Below are 17,630 nucleotides of genomic sequence, written 5' to 3' on the forward strand. Positions count from 1 at the left end.
GGGGACTTAGTAAGCAATCAAGAATTGACTCAAAAAAAACCAACAGTACTGTTAAATAACGTTCAAAATGTTATGCTACTGATAGGGAATAAAAAGAAGGATCTAAAATTAGTATGTATCTAATTCTTAGTATGTCCTGAATTTGTACAAGGCATTTCAACTAATGGAAACTGAAGTATTACTGAAGTTACTTTAAAATATCTTAAAGATTCAGGGTTCATAATGGTCATGACATTATGCTAGTTATAGTGAGTGATTAAAAAATTGAATAAAGCCTTGTCCCTACCTTATTATAGCCTAAAATAGAGGTGGGAAGATAATTATAATGTGTATGTCATTATTAAACTATTATGTTGAAGATAATGTTCTAAGCACTGTATATATATTACCTTATTTTCTCCCCAACCATTTAGGTAGGTATTATTATCCCCAATTTACTAACAAAGAAACTGGGCTCAGGAAGGGTAGATGATTTACCAAAAGATATTAATTGCCTGAGGTATGATTCAACTCATCCCTCTTTGATTCCAAAATCTTAACAGTTAACTACAATACTACAAAGTACAAAGACTTAAAATGATAAAACAAGACACCAAAAAAAATCAATTTAATATACTTCAAATGTTCCTACACTTAACCAAACCATAAAAAAAAGTCACAGAAAAATCAAGAATATACAAATCCTTCTTTTGCTTCACCTGCTCCATGGAGTATTTGGCTGCCTGAAATATGTACATCCCTCCACAGTTATTTTGGAAACCACAAAGGAGGTGCACTCTCACATGGCTCACAAACCATTCTTTCAGCTACAGCCCTCAGGAGGCACCTAAGTGAGGCATTATGGAACATGAAGAGTTAGTACTAGACCTTGTAGACACAGAGTCTTACTCTAGGTAGAATGGAGGAAACAAAGTCTCAACTGGCTACCACAGTGGTGTTTAGAGAACAAATAATTATATTAATCTATACTTAGTTTTGGGATTCCCTCAGAGACAGTCACCCACATACACACTCACAGATTGAACCTGGTCCCCCAAATCTCTCAGTCATTATTAAGGGCATTCAAAGGGTCATGTCTGGAGCTTGAATCGAAAACAAGCATATGCAAATGTGTAATTGAAGAAGTTGCTTTTGGAAGAGGGGGCGCAGGGAATTGGGGGTTGATTTCTGTTACAAAGACAATATTAAATGTTCATTACACCAAATGTTCACTACACACAGAATGTGCTCTGCTTTCTCTGCACATAGATTGGGAACTAATCTAATACAGATGAAGGTACTGAAACAACTTGTTACATTGATCATTAAAAACATCTCTCTCAATAGTCTAGCATTCTCTTCCCACTTCATGGTGACCTGGGAAATCATGTATCCAGGTAAGAATGGAATGAGGAAAGTCCAACTGTATCCTTGAGTCATAGCTTCAAGATGAGCTGCTAAGAAAAACTACATGACCTGAGTTAGACTCTGATGTAAGGAAGAAATAAATCTGTGTTCCACTAAGCAAGAATATTTGGTTATGTTACCAAGACACTCCTTGATCTATCTTTACTGATATGGCTCCTTAATGGAAGTTCCAGGACTCTTTGTATATATCAGCAACTTTTTTCCCCAAGGGATGCCACTGTGTTTGATATATAGGATAACAAACAACAGGTTAGGGACTATGGGAGACAAGGAGTTGTGCCATCCAAATATTCCTTGGTGACAAACTAATAAAGGAGGAAAAGGACCATACCACAAAAAATTGCTAAGAACTACCTCTATGTACCAGCAGGTTCAGGGAAAGATATGTAGGACTGGATTCTGAGGGTACTGGATCAAGGGGTTGGAACATAAAATCAGGTAGTGAATAGTGTGTGTACTTGGGGTTGTTTTTCTGAGATCTAGAATTTAACACCTTGGAGAAGACCCTAGGAAATGGTAAACTCACTACTCCAATAGCTCCCAGTAGTTTGGAAAAAGGGATGGACATGGTGAGTGAAGTTGAAATGCCAGAATTACCATGGTGGATAGTGGACAAAGGGACTAAGAGCTCAGAGAAGTGGCCATACTGGAATGGATACAGTATTTATGGCCAGAAGACCATCAGAAGATAGTATTCCATAGAAAGCCCAAAGTACACACCATTTGTAAAGCCATAAGGTATACGCCAGTGAGAAGGAAAAAAATAAAAAATAAAAAAACAGTGTTGGTTCCCCTTTGTAGGCCAGGGATGACCAGGGTGAGACAATACCATTACAGAACTGGGCTGAATGAGAGCAAAGGAAATAAGAGGGCTCCAGAACATATGGTCCAGAACCCAGCAGTTTACAGTCATTGCAGGAATCAGCAAAACTGAGGTGACAGTCTAGGGTGCCTAACTCAAAACAGCATCCAAAGGAGTAAAATAATAAATGGCAGACAAAAATACTATTCAACTAGGAGAAAGTTAAGGATAGATAAGTAGGTTAAGAGCACTCATCCCAATAAATTGTCACAGTCCTTGCCCAATTTCTGGACCTGAGCCAGTTTTTGGCTCTTAACCCATTGCCTGAAGATATGGACACGTCCAGAGGACAAAGGACCATACCACACCATTAATAAGGAAGCACAAACCTGGTGAGCCTCTTAAAGCTCTGGAGACAACATATCCAAACGCAAGGATACTTTGCCAGCCCACATACTAGATTTCTGGGTGGCCTAGAACAGAAAAGCACTGTGCAGCAGGTCAGGTTATGGTAAACCTGCCACTCAGGCCATATGATCTGCAGACACTATGGTGTTGGAACTATCAGTAATAAGTAAAGATGCCATTTGGAATTGATTGCAAGCCTCAGTAGAAGAATTATACTATGGAGAACTACAGGTTTTAGTCCCTGTCTCAGTGTCTGCTCCCAGAGAACCCAATCTATGATCAGGGTAAATGGGATACTACCATCCTTGCCACATGACGAGGACGCATTACAGAAAGAAATAAGGGAAAATACAAACTGCATGAGAAGCATATACTGAGTATATCTGTATGTTTCCATACTTTATAAAGGGAAATTACCTCACCAAACAGGCAATTCATTACTTCCTCCATGAAAAATTTTCTGAAGAGTACTGCCAAGATCCACTCCATGTACTTTCATAGGAGGAAGAGGCCACTGTTCTTCCAAAATCATGAAAGACCCAACACTCAAGTGTTGTGTCAGAGTAGCAGTGTCAGAGTCTGATCCTTGTATTCACTGATGAAGAACATAAAGAAATGTTGGAAATTGAAAGGATTTTGCAGGTCTTTATCCTCACTGATAAAGCTGACATCATTCAATGGAGGGCTTCAAATGTCTGATAGTCACTTTCCTACTTTGGGACTATGTCATGGAATCTAAGGATAAGTCTGTTGAGGTCTTCTATGAAAGACTTCCTCCCAGTTTAAAAAATAATAGTAATAACTCACAAGGAAGTAATACTCTTGAGGCCTCAAACCATGACAGCCATATGTAACCATCAGGAGAGATACCAACTAAAGATGATAGCACAGTAAGACAGAACAGCCTGCATCCTTGATTATAACATGGATCTGTTGAACCAATTCATGAAATAATCTTAAATCCAAAATTTTTATTTTTACATAATATGTCCCTTATTTTTAAGGTCTTTTTTACATACATATTATGATTTTCAGCCAAAAGTACTCTGTTTAAGCATTATCTAACCACTGACTTTGTTTCACAGATAAAGAAACTGAGATTCCAAGTGAGTAAGTAACTTGTCCAACACTTACAGGGATTAAGTGAAAGAGTTACAACTCAAATGTAGATGTCGTGACTCTTGTATTAGGGCACTTTCTGACAACCCTTGGAGAACATTCTAGTTGGAATTAAAAGGAAGTAGGAAAATCAGAGAGAGGCCTGGTAGGCTCTGAGGGGAAGCAATCTCACGCACTCAGGGAGAAGAGGATTTATAAGAGAAAGTACAAACCAAAGGGACAGGATTTCAGCCAACTGTGAGTGACTTCCCTGTCTTGTTCCTGACCTCCTACCCCACCCTTGTGTCCCCAGAAAGCCAATTAAAAATAAGCACTAACCATGTCACTGTCCTAGATACATAAAAATAACATTACTGTACATGACCAAAAGTGAACTAGATTCTCTGAATTTTTTTCCAACTTCCAAAAATAGTTAGGACTTTCTGCCAAAGAGAGTGGGGCTTGAATTCCCATGAAAAAAAAAATCAGTTGATGGCATTTGCTCCAGTGTAGAGATAATTAAATACACACCAAGAATGGAATTCTCCATGCTCTCTCACCCTGCCAGCCTTTTTTCCAAAAATAAAGGTTGGGGGGAAGAAACAACAAAGATGTAGTAAAGAAAGCACTAGACTTGGAATCAGGAAAACTGGATTCTAGATTTTAGGAAACAGATACCATTCTTTTTAGTGACCCAGCATCTAACCCTTCCTTTACAGGTTAGAGGAATCTCTCATTTAAAGGCATAGAGCCCATCTCCTATTGCATAAGCTTAAAAGGCCATATATTTATTATCCCAGCCTCCCTTGCAGCTAGAACTTGGGCACTTCATGGCTCACTGTGATGGTTTATTTGACGTGTTAACTTATCAGGCCACAGGCTGCCAGATATATGGTAAAATAATATACTGGGTATGTCTGTGAGAGTGTGCCTGTGAGGTTGTTTCTAGATGTGATTAACATTTCAATCCATGAACTGAGTAAAACAGACTGCCCTTTCCAATGTATGAGTCTTGTCCAATTCATGGGAGAACTGAATAAAACAAAAAGGCAGAGTGGAAAAAATGTGTTCTTTGTGCCTGACCTTCCTCAAGCTCAGATATCTGTCTTCTCCCACCTTTAGGCTCAGACTGGAACTTATGCCATTGGCTTTCTTGGTTCTTAGGACTCTGACTTGGAATGAAACAATATCATCAGCATTCTTGGGTCTCCAGGCTTGCCAGCGGTGGATCTTGAGACTTCTCAGCCTCTACAACTATATGACACATTCTTCATAATATATCTCATTCCTTATTATGTAATTCCTACAAAAAATCATATATATCCTATTAATTCTGTTTCTCTGGAGAATACAGACTAATATATCTACCAATCAAAGCACTATCCCCAGATTTTGAACAGGAAGTGAAAAGAAGGATGTGGCAAAGAAGAACCCAGAAATAGAGAATGGTGAAGAGAAGGGAAAGGAAATGAGAGTTGATTAGACCTTCCTAGTTGAGATAAGATCTAGAATCACAGGAAATAACCCAGGGGGTTTACAAAAAAATATTTAGGGTATGTGGCTTTTATTTTATCTCTTAGTGTTGAGGCACTGAACATTATTGATTCACAAGTCGGTCTCTGACTCTTGGCCAAACTGCAAACTCCATGAAAAGAGAAATCTTCATCAGCCTATCAGTACTGTACCCTTGCACCTATCTTAGTGACTAGAGATAGCAGCTACTCAAAACTACTTGTTGAATGAAGTCACTTTTGTGAAGAAACACATCAGCAATTATTTGCAAATAGGACCATTTTGTTTTGAACTTTATACCGACCAAATTAAATATTGCTCAGTGTAGGAACTTTAAGGAAACCCCAGGCTAACAGTAGCATAATAATAATCAAAGAGGACTTAACTTCAGGTTTGACTGCAATTGGAAGAAATCACAACATTGGGCATTTCTCTAACAAGGTAGGATCTAATGATTGACATTCTGGCTGTGAGAATGAAAACCTCCAATCATACAAATTCGCATACACCATGCCAAGATAAGCTGGGATATAGGATATAGGATATAGGCCCTGCCTGGGCCTTCTCTGACTAGACAATTTCAGCAGTGACTCAATTCACATTCTGGTCTTGTTACATCTTGCTATTGCCATAAAAGGGCAAAAGGGGGATCGAAGGAATAATCTTTAAGTCTAATAAAGTAAGGAGACTTAATGTGCTTATTACATAATAAGAGAGATTTCGTTTAAAAGGTAACAGAAGCCTACAGTTAATTTTGTATAAAAATTGAAAATGTAGCTTCTTTTGTCATAATTGTACTTCCTCAGGCCACTGTATGGTGTGGCAGTGCATAGGGCAGGGCATAAAGAGACCTTTAACAGTGCTAAATTGGAACAGAAATTTCTCTGGGCTAATCCTAGGTACCTTAACAAGCTGTAGAGCTATCACTTACAAGCAGTTATTACATGCTGGTCACTGTCTAAGTGCTTAACATGCACTAACTCAGATAATCCTAACAAATCCCAGTAAGTATATTACCTTTATTTCACCCATTTTACAGATGAGGCAAAGTAGGCACTGAGAAGTAAGTAACTTAGAAAAATTCACACAACTATGATGTGAGGAACTGAGATACAGACCCAAGCATTTGTCTCTGGAGTCTGTGCCCTTAACAATTATACAAGTAAACACTAACTGAAAAATTCAGTACCTACTGCCACAGATAACATGTTTGGTGCTCACTGCCAAAGATGAATCAGGGCTAAGAATTAGTGAGTATAGAGGGGCTGAGGAACAAAGACCAAATTTTAGGCCTTTAAAAAACGCACACACACACAAAAGTTACCTTTGGTGTTGTTTATTTACTGACTATAGGGGCACCTGGGTGGCTCAGTCGGTTGAGCATCCAACTTCAACTTAGGTCATAATCTCATGGTTAGTGAGTTCAAGCCCTGCATTGGGGTCTGTACTGACAGCTCAGAGCCTGAAGCCTGCTCCAGATTCTGCCTCCCTATCTCTCTGCCTCTCCTCTGGACACGCGTGTGCTCTCTCTCTCTCTCTCTCTCTCTCTCTCTTAAAAATAAACACTTCAAAAAATGTATTTACTGACTATAAACATAATATGTTTGGGGCATCTGAGTGGCTCAGTCAGTCAAGTGTCTGACTCTTGTCTTCAGCTCCCACACCTCCAGAATTCAAGCCCCATGGAGGGCTCTGCACTGACAGTGTGGAGCATACTTGGGATTCTCTCTCTCCCTTTTGCTCTCTGCCCCTCCCTCGCTTATACACACAGACACACACACACACACACACACACACACACACACACACACACTCATACACACTCACTCTTTTTCTCTCAAAATAAATACATAAACTTTGAAAAATAAATAAAAATAACAGGAGAAAATGTGGAAAATACTAAGAATTAAAAAACTAAAGCCTGGAGCGTGGAGAATTCATGCAGCAAAACTGTAATGCAGACCCCCTGGGTGGCTCAGTTGGTTAAGCATCCAACTTTGGCTCAGATCATGATTTCATGGTTTATGAGTTGGAGTCTCATGTCGGGCTCTGTGCTGACAGCTCAGAGACTAGAGTCTGCTTCCCATCTGTGTCTCCCTGTCTCTTTGCTCCCCCACCGCTCATGCTCTGTCTCTGTCTCTCAAAAATAAATAAACATTAAAAAATTAAAAAAAATAAAATCATGTCAGTTTGAGTCTTTTACAGCCATCAACAGATCTTATTCATCTGCCCATGTGTCCTATTGATTATTCAGTATACTTTTACACTATGCTGTACCTGGTTCTGTGGAGCAATTATACACATCACATAAACTATCTCAGCTTTAGTTTACAAGAGGAAACAAAGCATATTTAAGAAATGTCCATTATCTACAATTTTAGGCAAGCTGTTATTAAAAGTGATGGAGCACCAAGGGTTTTAAGGCAGCAAAACTAAGCTGCGTACTATACTAGACAGTTGTTAAACCCTTAGAATGTGCAATACCAAGCATGAACCCTAATGTAAACTATGAACTCTGGGTGATAATGATGTACCAATTGTAGATTCATCAATTATAACAAATGTGCCATTCCAGTGAGGGAGGTTGATAGTGAGGGAGGCCATACATATCTAGAGAACAGGAGTTATATGGAAATCTCTGTACCTTCTGCTCAATTTTTTTAATGTTTATTTATTTTTGAGAGAGAGCAAGAGACAGAGTGCAAGCAGGGAAGGAACAGAGAAAGAGAGAGGGAGACACAGAATCTGAAGGAAGGCTCCAGGCTCTTACCTGTCAGCACAGAGCCCAACGCAGGTCTTGAACTCACAAACTGCAAGTTCTGACCTGAGCCACCCAGGCACCCCACCTTCTATTCAACTTGGTTGGAAACCTAACACTGCTCTTAAACAATAAAATCAATTTAAAACTCAAAAAAATTTAAGTTTGAAAAATTGATACAAAGTTAAAATAACTAATGTATAGTATTTATTGTGTCACACATAGTTCTAAGAAGCTACATGAATTAACTCATTCAATCCTCACTACAACCAAATGGATGAGACTATCCTTAAATATTCTTTTTATAGATTAGGGAGCCAAGGTGCAGAGAAACTATCCAAGTTATCAAAACTTACAGCTATTAAGTGGTAGAGGCAGACTGTGAATCTGAGCAGTGAGCTCCAGAAGATCCTAATCACTACTGTCCCCTGTCTTCATGAAGTTCTGGGACAGGTAAGGATAGTAGGATTGTTTTCATGAAGAGCAGGGGTCAAGGGAACAGGGGAGCTCTAGACTGAGCCTCTGCAGGGCAGAAGAGCATTTGAGGCAGATGAAGGAGTCCTCATTTTTCCTATTCCGGAAGTATTTCAGAGTCTCTCAAGACCTTATAGGTGTATTTCCATCAATGCCAAATACTAGATTTCTGTTCCTTCTGTGGAGGGTTCACACCAAGCAAAATGACAACCATTTCCAGAAAGAGAGTCATAGTGGACATATGCCCAGCACTACTAAGCACTGTAGATACATTGTATCTTTAGGCCAGAGTAATGAATCTCTGCCTAGGTCATCTTGCCCTGTGTCTCCCTCCTCTTTCCCCTCACAAGCCCTCTCTATCTCAAATCTCTTCCCAGTGACAGCTTGCCCTTGTCCTCTAGGGCTGCCTCAGGACACTGCCCTGCCAGCATTACCCCACCCTCTCTCCTGGCACCTCTGCTTAGGTTGTGGTTTGGCCCTGGAGGTCTACACTGGCCAGGGACAGCCTGAGACAAACTTCAGATAATGATAAAGTTCCATGTTTGCCTGAGGCGTGACAAGTCATTCAAGAGAATCTCGTACTAGTTAGTACTCCATCCCAGCTCTGTCCTCACATACAGGACTGCTGAGGAGAGCCAATCTTGATAGGCCTGCTTCTCTCCTTTAACCTCCCTCAAGGGGCATTACTAAGATTTCTTTCTTACAGAAATTTATTTCTATGGAATTTTGTTAAGTATCAAAGTATTTAACCATTTCACACGTTTCTTTAAAACTGTATCAAACTAGGGAACCTGGGTTGCTGTCAGTTAAGCGATTAAGCATATGACCTCATCTCAGTCATGATCTCACGATTTGTGAATTCGAGGCCTGCATTGTGCTCTGTGCTGACAACAGCACTGACAGCACGGAGCCTGCTTGGGATTCTCTCTCTCTCTCTCTCTCTCTCTCTCTGCCCCTCCCCTCCTTCCCAAGATAAATAAAATTTTAAAAAACTATACCAAACCACACTTGAATACATTTTCAAAAGTCATCTGTGGTAGCTTGACTCCAAAGTGATTGCCATCAGTTCTTACACACCCTATAGGCACATGCCACTGTTCTTCCATCAGGAAATATAATCTAGACCAGTTTGTTACTACTTTCAACAAAAGAATGTGGTAGAAGTGACACTCTGCCAGCTCTGGGCGCTGGCTTTGAAGGGACTGATAGCTCTCCTTCCTACCTCTTGGAGTCCTGAGTTCCATGGAAGAAATCGTGGCCACTTTGCAGGGGGAAAGGCCCTGTGGAGGAGTACAGAGACACCAGATATGTGTGAAGACACCCTACTGAATATCTAACCCGCTGAAGCCTTCAGATGACTCCAGTTCCTATCTCCACTTGACTGTATGAGATCCAAAACAAGAAATGCCAAGTTTCTTTTCAACCCACAAAATCATGAATGACACTAAACAGTTTTTAATTCTATCTGTTTTGGATCAGTTTGTTACACAGCAACAGATAACTAAATTATGATCATTTATTTTAATCCAGTAGTTCCGGGAATCCAGAAAAAATTCTGAAATATGGGCCAAGATTCATGAACAAACATGTTTAATTTATCATTGATGCTCACTATAAAAGAGTAGGAAAAAAGATAGTACAATAGTCAAGTAAACTGTATATATAATTATGTAGCCATTTAAATAATGCTTAAGAAGGGTTTTTACTATCGCAAAATGCTTAAAATATATTTAGCCAACAAAAAGAAAAGAAGCTGAGTGCCCCAAATTATAGATACTATATGATCACATAATAGACATATAGAAAAATGACTGAAAGTAAATTGGCCAAATTATTAGCATTTTTAACTAAGTGGTAGTTATTGGATGATTGTTATTTTCTTCCTTATGCTTATCTGGATTTTCCAAGTGTTCTACAGTGTACAAGTACATTCTTATTTTTCTGATCATAAGAGTAGCACATGCCTATTTTAAGGGAAAAAATTTAAACAATACAAAAAGTCATAAAAATAAAGTGATAATCAACCCAAGTCCACCTTATAGAAGATAACCACTGTCAACATTATTTTTGTCTGTACATTTCCATGTCCATTTTAAAAGAGTCAATGTTACTATATATGTATTACATTCCGATTTTTGTGCCTGTTTTACACTAAGAAAATAAATCTCAAAACATAAAATTCGTATTGTTTTTCTTAGGACTTCTCACTGCCTTGTTATCCCTCTTCTTTCATACAGGTTTGCAGAGAAGTAAAGATACAGATAAATAATGTAACCAGAGAAACAAAGCAGATCATGCCTAAAAATAGCAGGGTAAAAAGTGTACCACTAAGCAGTAATTAATATATGAGGAAACTTTATCTTAACAACTTGGAGAAAAGGGCTTCTTGGTGCTCCCCTTCCCATTAGAGTTGCTTTGGAGGACCTTGAACTGACTCACAGCAAGTGAGGTCTATTTAGCAAAGTGATTACAGGCAGAGCTATGCCACAGTTAAAATTCCTCCTCCTCCACCTCATACTGGCTCTCTGACCTTGGGCAAATGACCCGACTTCTGTAAACCTTCATTTCCTTGTCAAAAAGACAGAGGCAATTCTATTAATGACCTCAAAGGGATGCTGTAAAGATTGAATTGGGCAGTCCATGTGAGATGCTTAGCATAGTCAGTTATTTTCAAAGTGGTGGTGATGTCATTATCATAATTCTTTCTTCCCAGAAAAAGCCATCACATTTGATCTGGCTTGAACCCAACCCAGACAAACAGCATTTAGTCCTTACATTATTCTGTCCACATCAAAAAAAAAAAAAATCAACAGGCAGCAGATATTATACCTTCTCTGTGTATCACATACATGCACATCATAATAAAATGTTCCACAGTCTGTTACTATCCTATGATACACTTTAACCAACAGAGTTTAGAAATGGAAAGAAAGTTTAACATTTAGGTTTTTATACATTTTGTTAAGCATTAGATATAATAAGAATAACAATAAGAGAAGGAGGAGAGGAAAAGAGTAGCTATAATTTTTGTATGCTTTCCATACGTCAAGTAGCATGCTTAGGGCAATTACTGAACTAAATGATACCAACAAGTATTTTTTGCCCCCATTTTACAAATGGGGAAACTGAGGCTTAGGGAAATCAAGCAACTTGCCTAAGAACACATACCTGGTAATTAGACTTGAATCCAGTGTATTTAATTACAAACTTCCAAGCTCAACCACAAGGATAATCTTCCCAACAACTCCACAAAGTAGGCATTACCTCAAGTGTTACTCAAGGTTAACACCTAAGAGTCTTTCCATGCTGGAATTTACAAAATCTTTCTGGAATAGTCACTCCCTCAAATCCTACATGTCATTTCATGATCAAAAGCTTATTTCATGGTTGCATATTAAAATTACCTGGACAGGATTTTAAATACAGCAAACCTCCCTAGAGATTCTAAGATACTGCATCTGAGCAGCTCCAAGCCCAACTCAGTCTAACTGAGCCACCATGGAGAAGCACTGCACTAAATGGTGCCAGGAGCACCCACTGCTTCTGAACTGACTCTCAAGTGGTTTCTCCATACCTTCAGCTCCCCAGAATTACTACTCCATCCAGCAGCACCTACAGCTCTTGTCCTAGACTTGCTCTTCTCCGTCTCTCATGGATTCTCTGCTCCGCAACAAAAGACCTTAAGTCACTTTCCTGGATGAGCCACCTCAGTTTCTAGGAAAACTTCCTAGAAAGCTTTGGTGAAAGCATGCTCTATTCCTTTGTTTCAATGAGTTTGGGAAGCCACTCTCTCTGTGGCTTCAACAACAAAAAAAAGGGGGGAGTCAGTAAACAACAACAACAAACAGGAAAAAGCATGCTCACAATCACCATCCGTTGTTCCTGGGAGCCAATTCTGCAAGTGAGTTTAAGAATAAACAAAGGAGGGGTGCCTTGCTGGCTCAGTTGGTTAAGCAACTGACTTCAGCTCAGGTCTTGATCTCCTGGTTTGTGAGTTTGAACACCACATTGGGCACCACCCTGGAGTGTGGAGCCTGCTTGGGATTCTCCCTCTTTCCCTCTCTTGCTGACTGTCCCTCACTTGCACTTCCTCTCTCTCAAAAATAAATAAACTAAAGAAAGAAAAATGAATAAAGTAAGGAAAACTTGTCAGACCTCTCCTGTGCCAAAACTGCCTGAGAAGAATTTTGCTGAGTGTGTTATTCTGGATACAGGACCATCTGTATCTTGAGGAGCAAATGACTGCAAGAAGTTGTAGCATCTGTTTTCTAAAAGTTACATTACGTAGTCTGTGGAAGACTTTTATTACATGGATCTTATTGCTCTAAGAGTACTCAGTTCTTAAAAATCTGAGATCTTCTGACTGCTAATAGGAAAACCACACTGATTTTGTTCACCATTAAAAATATATAAACATATGGCCCCAAACTGACATAACTAGGGTTTTTGCCTAAAATGACATACCACTGTTCTTTCTACTGACTACTCCCTTAATTCTTGTTGTATACTCAAAAATGGCATACAATTCTGAAAATACTTCTTTTAACCTATTTAAATCTTTATCTTCCCATTTTAGTTGTTTATCTCCACCACAAATAGCTCACAGAGGCATGAGTCAATGTAAAACTTGCACTACTTTTCACTGACAAATCCACAGAAAAGGACTTTTGAGATGAAGTAACTGTTCTCTCTCCCCATATTTTACAGTTTAACAATTATGTGGCCACAAAAAAAAAAAAAAAAAAAACCTTTAAGCATCTAAACCTTCACTCTACTTTTGGTCAGAATCAAGAATGAGACTGATGATCTTGTCTGAACTACCTGCAACCAATTCCAACCTCTACTTTCACAGTTTTGCACCCAAGAAGAATCTGAGACTTTAAGTAAGAACTGAAACCATGATATTGCTGTACAGTCTCCTCTTGAAAGGACTTTGGTTTGATTCACATACACTTCATTATTAATTTATCTTTTGCTTCAGAGAAGTGAAGAAAAATGCCAACAAACCAAATGTCAAAGAGGCCTTACTGAACAAAATGGAGCCTGCTATTTCTCAAAAGGAATCCCAGAAGAGTACAGAATTAAGAGCAAATTGTTTCAGCAACACAAGGCTGCATCTTGTCCAAAATGGTCTTCAATAAAATAAATAAATACATACACACACACACACACACACACACACACACAGAAAAAGGATTAAACAGTTCAAAATGTTACTAAAATTAAACAAAAGCATCTAAACTAGGATAACCAGTAATTTAGGGATAACTTACTGAGAAATTTGAAATCCTAATTTATAAGTTATATAGCTTATTAAATATAAAAAGTCATCAAAACCATGTTTATTGGAATTATTATCACCTTCTAGAAAAGACACAATAAAATGAATGAGATGTGCTCAGTTTTACAGATGAGGTAGAATAAGTTGAAATCAGAAACAGTCAATAAAAAGGTGGATAAGGTCTGTTTTAGTATTTAAATACATTTGTTTAATACTTCTCCACAGGTACAACTATATCTGCATGTGTGTAAGATACACATACACAACATTTTCCTGGACCAATAATCATGAACAGTTATGTTTAGTTTTAATTTCATATACAGTTTAAAGCTGTCCAACTGAGCTTTCTAACCACACACTACTGACAGGTTTTTTTTTTTTAAGAAAACAGGTGTCACCTGGGGAGTAATGATATAGCCCATTTTAATTTTTTCTATTTTCTTATATTAAACACTGAATATACGCTATCTTAAATTAAATATCATTATCTGTTCTTTTAAAAAAAATTGGGGAGGGCGCCTGGGTAGCTCAGTTGGTTAAACGTCCAACTTCAGCTCAGGTCATGATCTCATTGTTCATGGGTTTGAGACTCACATCAGCCTCTGTGCTGACAGTTCAGAGCCTGAAGCCTGCTTCAGATTCTGTGTCCCCCTAGCTCTCTGCCCCTCCCCCACTCGTGCTCGCTCGCTCTCTCTCTCTCTCTCTCTCTCTCTCTCTCAAAAAAAAAACACACTAAACATTAAAAAAAGTTTTTTAAATGGGAAAGGAGGCAAAGTCATCAAAGTGAGAGCTAGTTTTAAAAATCATTATGCGGACTGAAGGGGGAGGGGGTGGGAGGAAGGGGGTGATGGTCATGGAGGGGGGCACCTGTGGGGAGAAGCACTGGGTGTTATATGGAAACCAATTTGACAATAAACTATTATAAAATAAATAAATAAAAATAATAACTCAGTTATGATCATAAAAAATTAATTAAAAACAAATAAATAAAATAAAAATCATTATGCAAGACAGTCTCTAGGAATTCAAACAGATTTTTTCCTGTTCACATATTTATTTCACCACCGAATCATGACCGGATTTTAGTTTTGTATTATATTCTAGCAAAGAAAAAAATCTGAAAAAAGCACCCAAGACCCACCAGAATACACAGTTTTTATTTTATTTTGTTTTGTTTCCAATGCTAAAAAGTTATTATATAGTCTTATTTTAAGTAGAGCCATAGGAGTGGCAAGGGATTTGGAAGGATCTGCATTTTTATGAACTGTACTCAGACTTTGAGTTTAGTATGCTGTTCCTCACAACTATGGGTACTTTTGTACTTCCTTATTCCTCACAGAGTATAATTGTTTCATGTTTTCCATTGTCCAGTCCCCAAGAACCTTGACTCAAGAACCAGCAGTCTGTGCCGGGTTTGAATTCATCATTAGCACCCAGGGTAACCTCAGTCCACAGAATGTAAGAAGACAAGTGAGGCAATGTTTGTGGAGTCCAGCGACTGAACCCGCTCCACAACAGAAGAAATGCCCCAATTGTCCTTCCTAAGCAAAAATTGCCATGATTCCCCATAAACAAGCAGTTGTCCGTTGACTGTTATAAATAGACTTTAATATACAACCAGCTGTCTGAGAAAGTTTATAACTGTTGACCAAAGACACACTAGGGAAGAGAAATGGGAGCTTTCCACATAGCAGGAGAATAGCTTGTCTGCAGTGAGTGAGGCTGCACACAGATCCCCCATTTAAAATATGTTAGCATGCCCGAATTCAAGCTAAAATTAGGGGATAGTACAATGGGCTTCATGTGGGAGTCTTTTCAATAGAGACTGCATTCTTCTCTGATGGGCACCCTTGAATTCAGGATTGTGAAATAAGTAGCAGTTACCAGCAGACATCCTACAAAGTGCTGGTCAAAGAAGATATTTTAGAAGATACAGAGCAAGATGCACCAGTGTGGCTGCGATAAGAACTAACCTCTGTCCCTGTCTCTTACCCATTTCCTGTACTGCTTTTCTTATCATTTTGAAAATGATTCTCCTTCTTTGCCTTCTTTCCCTTCTTTCCCAACCTCCCCAGATAAGAACTCTATGAGCGAGTGTTTTCAACAGTTTATTTTAACCAGACCCAATCCCTGGGGCAAGATGCAGTCTCAAAAATCTGATGGGGTATAACAGAGAACAAGGCCCAGAGCAGCCAGCCAGAGCACAGGCTTCTCTGTACTGCAAAAGGATCCCACCCACGGCTGCTCTGAGTTCTTCCCAACCAGTCGGAGATAACTGGATGTGGCTGAGACTAAAGGTAGTTGTGGCACTGTTGCAAAGCTCAGTAAAACAAATCAGGGAAGGACAAACATGCCTCAGAGAAATATGGAAATAGAAGGGTGAGGACAGAAGACAGACATAGGAAATCAGAATCTAGAAGGAAAGACTTAACAGAATGTTTCTCCCTCCTCTAAAATAGGGTATTTTAATACAAGAAAGAATAGGAAATTTTAATACAAAATTGCATACTGTATACATCTTTCAATGTACCTTTTCCCAAGTATCTCTGAAATATGCTTTGAGAATGATTTTCTTTCCAAATGAGTTCCTAGTTTCATCCCCACCCTCTAAAAAATTTTTAAAGGATTATTAATTTTTTAAAATCACTTAGATACAAAAAAACAGTTCAAGATTGCTTTTGAACTATCGAGAGCTAGCTCTGATCCCAGTTTACCCTGAAGTCTACATGAGTGAGAAAGTTTACGTTTAGTTTAAATTGGAGATTTTTTTTCTTCTGGTTGAGACACATGTAATTTAACACCAGGTCCTGCTTAAGAATTACAAGTTTTGAGGGAGGGGGGAAGGTGAAGATTGTCGAGGACGGGGGGTACTTGCAGGGAAGAGCACTGGGTGTTATCTGAAAACCACTTGGTAAAAAACTATTTAAATAAATTTAAAAAAGAATTACAAGTTCTATTTTCAAGACTGAAAAACTTTAAACTAAGTAGGCAAGACAATGTGCCCTTAGAAATGTACACCTAAAAGATGAGATATTTAAAATCTCCTACTACAAACCTGTAAATGATTACTTTTTCCTTGGAAACTGCCATTCCTCAGTTTCCTTTCAGAAAGCAGCGCCTCCCTCAGAGTGTTGTAATAGAGCTAAGTGAGTGGGAGAGTGCCTTACACTTGGCACTCAGTAGTGTACTCTAGCACAAATTAAAAGCGCTTTCGACTGGACATTGCTTTCTTTTTCTCCCACAATAACTTTGCACTGTAGTATTCAGACACAAGTACATGTTGGTATAAAGCTTGATGAATATTCATGAACTGAACATACTATAGGACCACCACCCAAATTAAGAACATTCCCCCCGCAAAGGAGCTCTCTTCATGCTCCACTGTGGTCACTATTGCCCTTCCATATTTTTAATTGTGGTAAGTAGACTAACATTTGCCATCTTAACCGTTTTTAAGTGTATAGTTTTGTGGCATTAAGTACGTTCACATTACTGTGCTACTATTACTAGCTTCCATTTCCAGAACTCTTCATCATCCTTAACTGAAACACTAATATCAATTAAACAGTCTCTCCCTACTCCGCCGAGGCCCTGTCAACGACCATTAAATTTTCCATGTTCAGGAATCTGACCATTCTAGGTACGTCACATAAGTGGAATAATACATTATTGATGTTAGTCTCACCTAAGAGTCACATATCCAACATAAGAGACCACAACCCTGGTACCATCGTTAAAGAATGCTATTAATGATAACTAAAAAGCTTAGTAAATCATGCTGATATATTTTCAATACCTCATCAGTTTCATTCAACAAATTAAAATAGCTAATATAATGTTAATAATTAAAAAGCAAAAAAAAAAAAATTAAAAAGCTGGTAACAGAAGTT

This window comes from Suricata suricatta, chromosome 6 (assembly GCF_006229205.1).
Source record: "Suricata suricatta isolate VVHF042 chromosome 6, meerkat_22Aug2017_6uvM2_HiC, whole genome shotgun sequence".
Classification (NCBI taxonomy): domain Eukaryota; kingdom Metazoa; phylum Chordata; class Mammalia; order Carnivora; family Herpestidae; genus Suricata; species Suricata suricatta.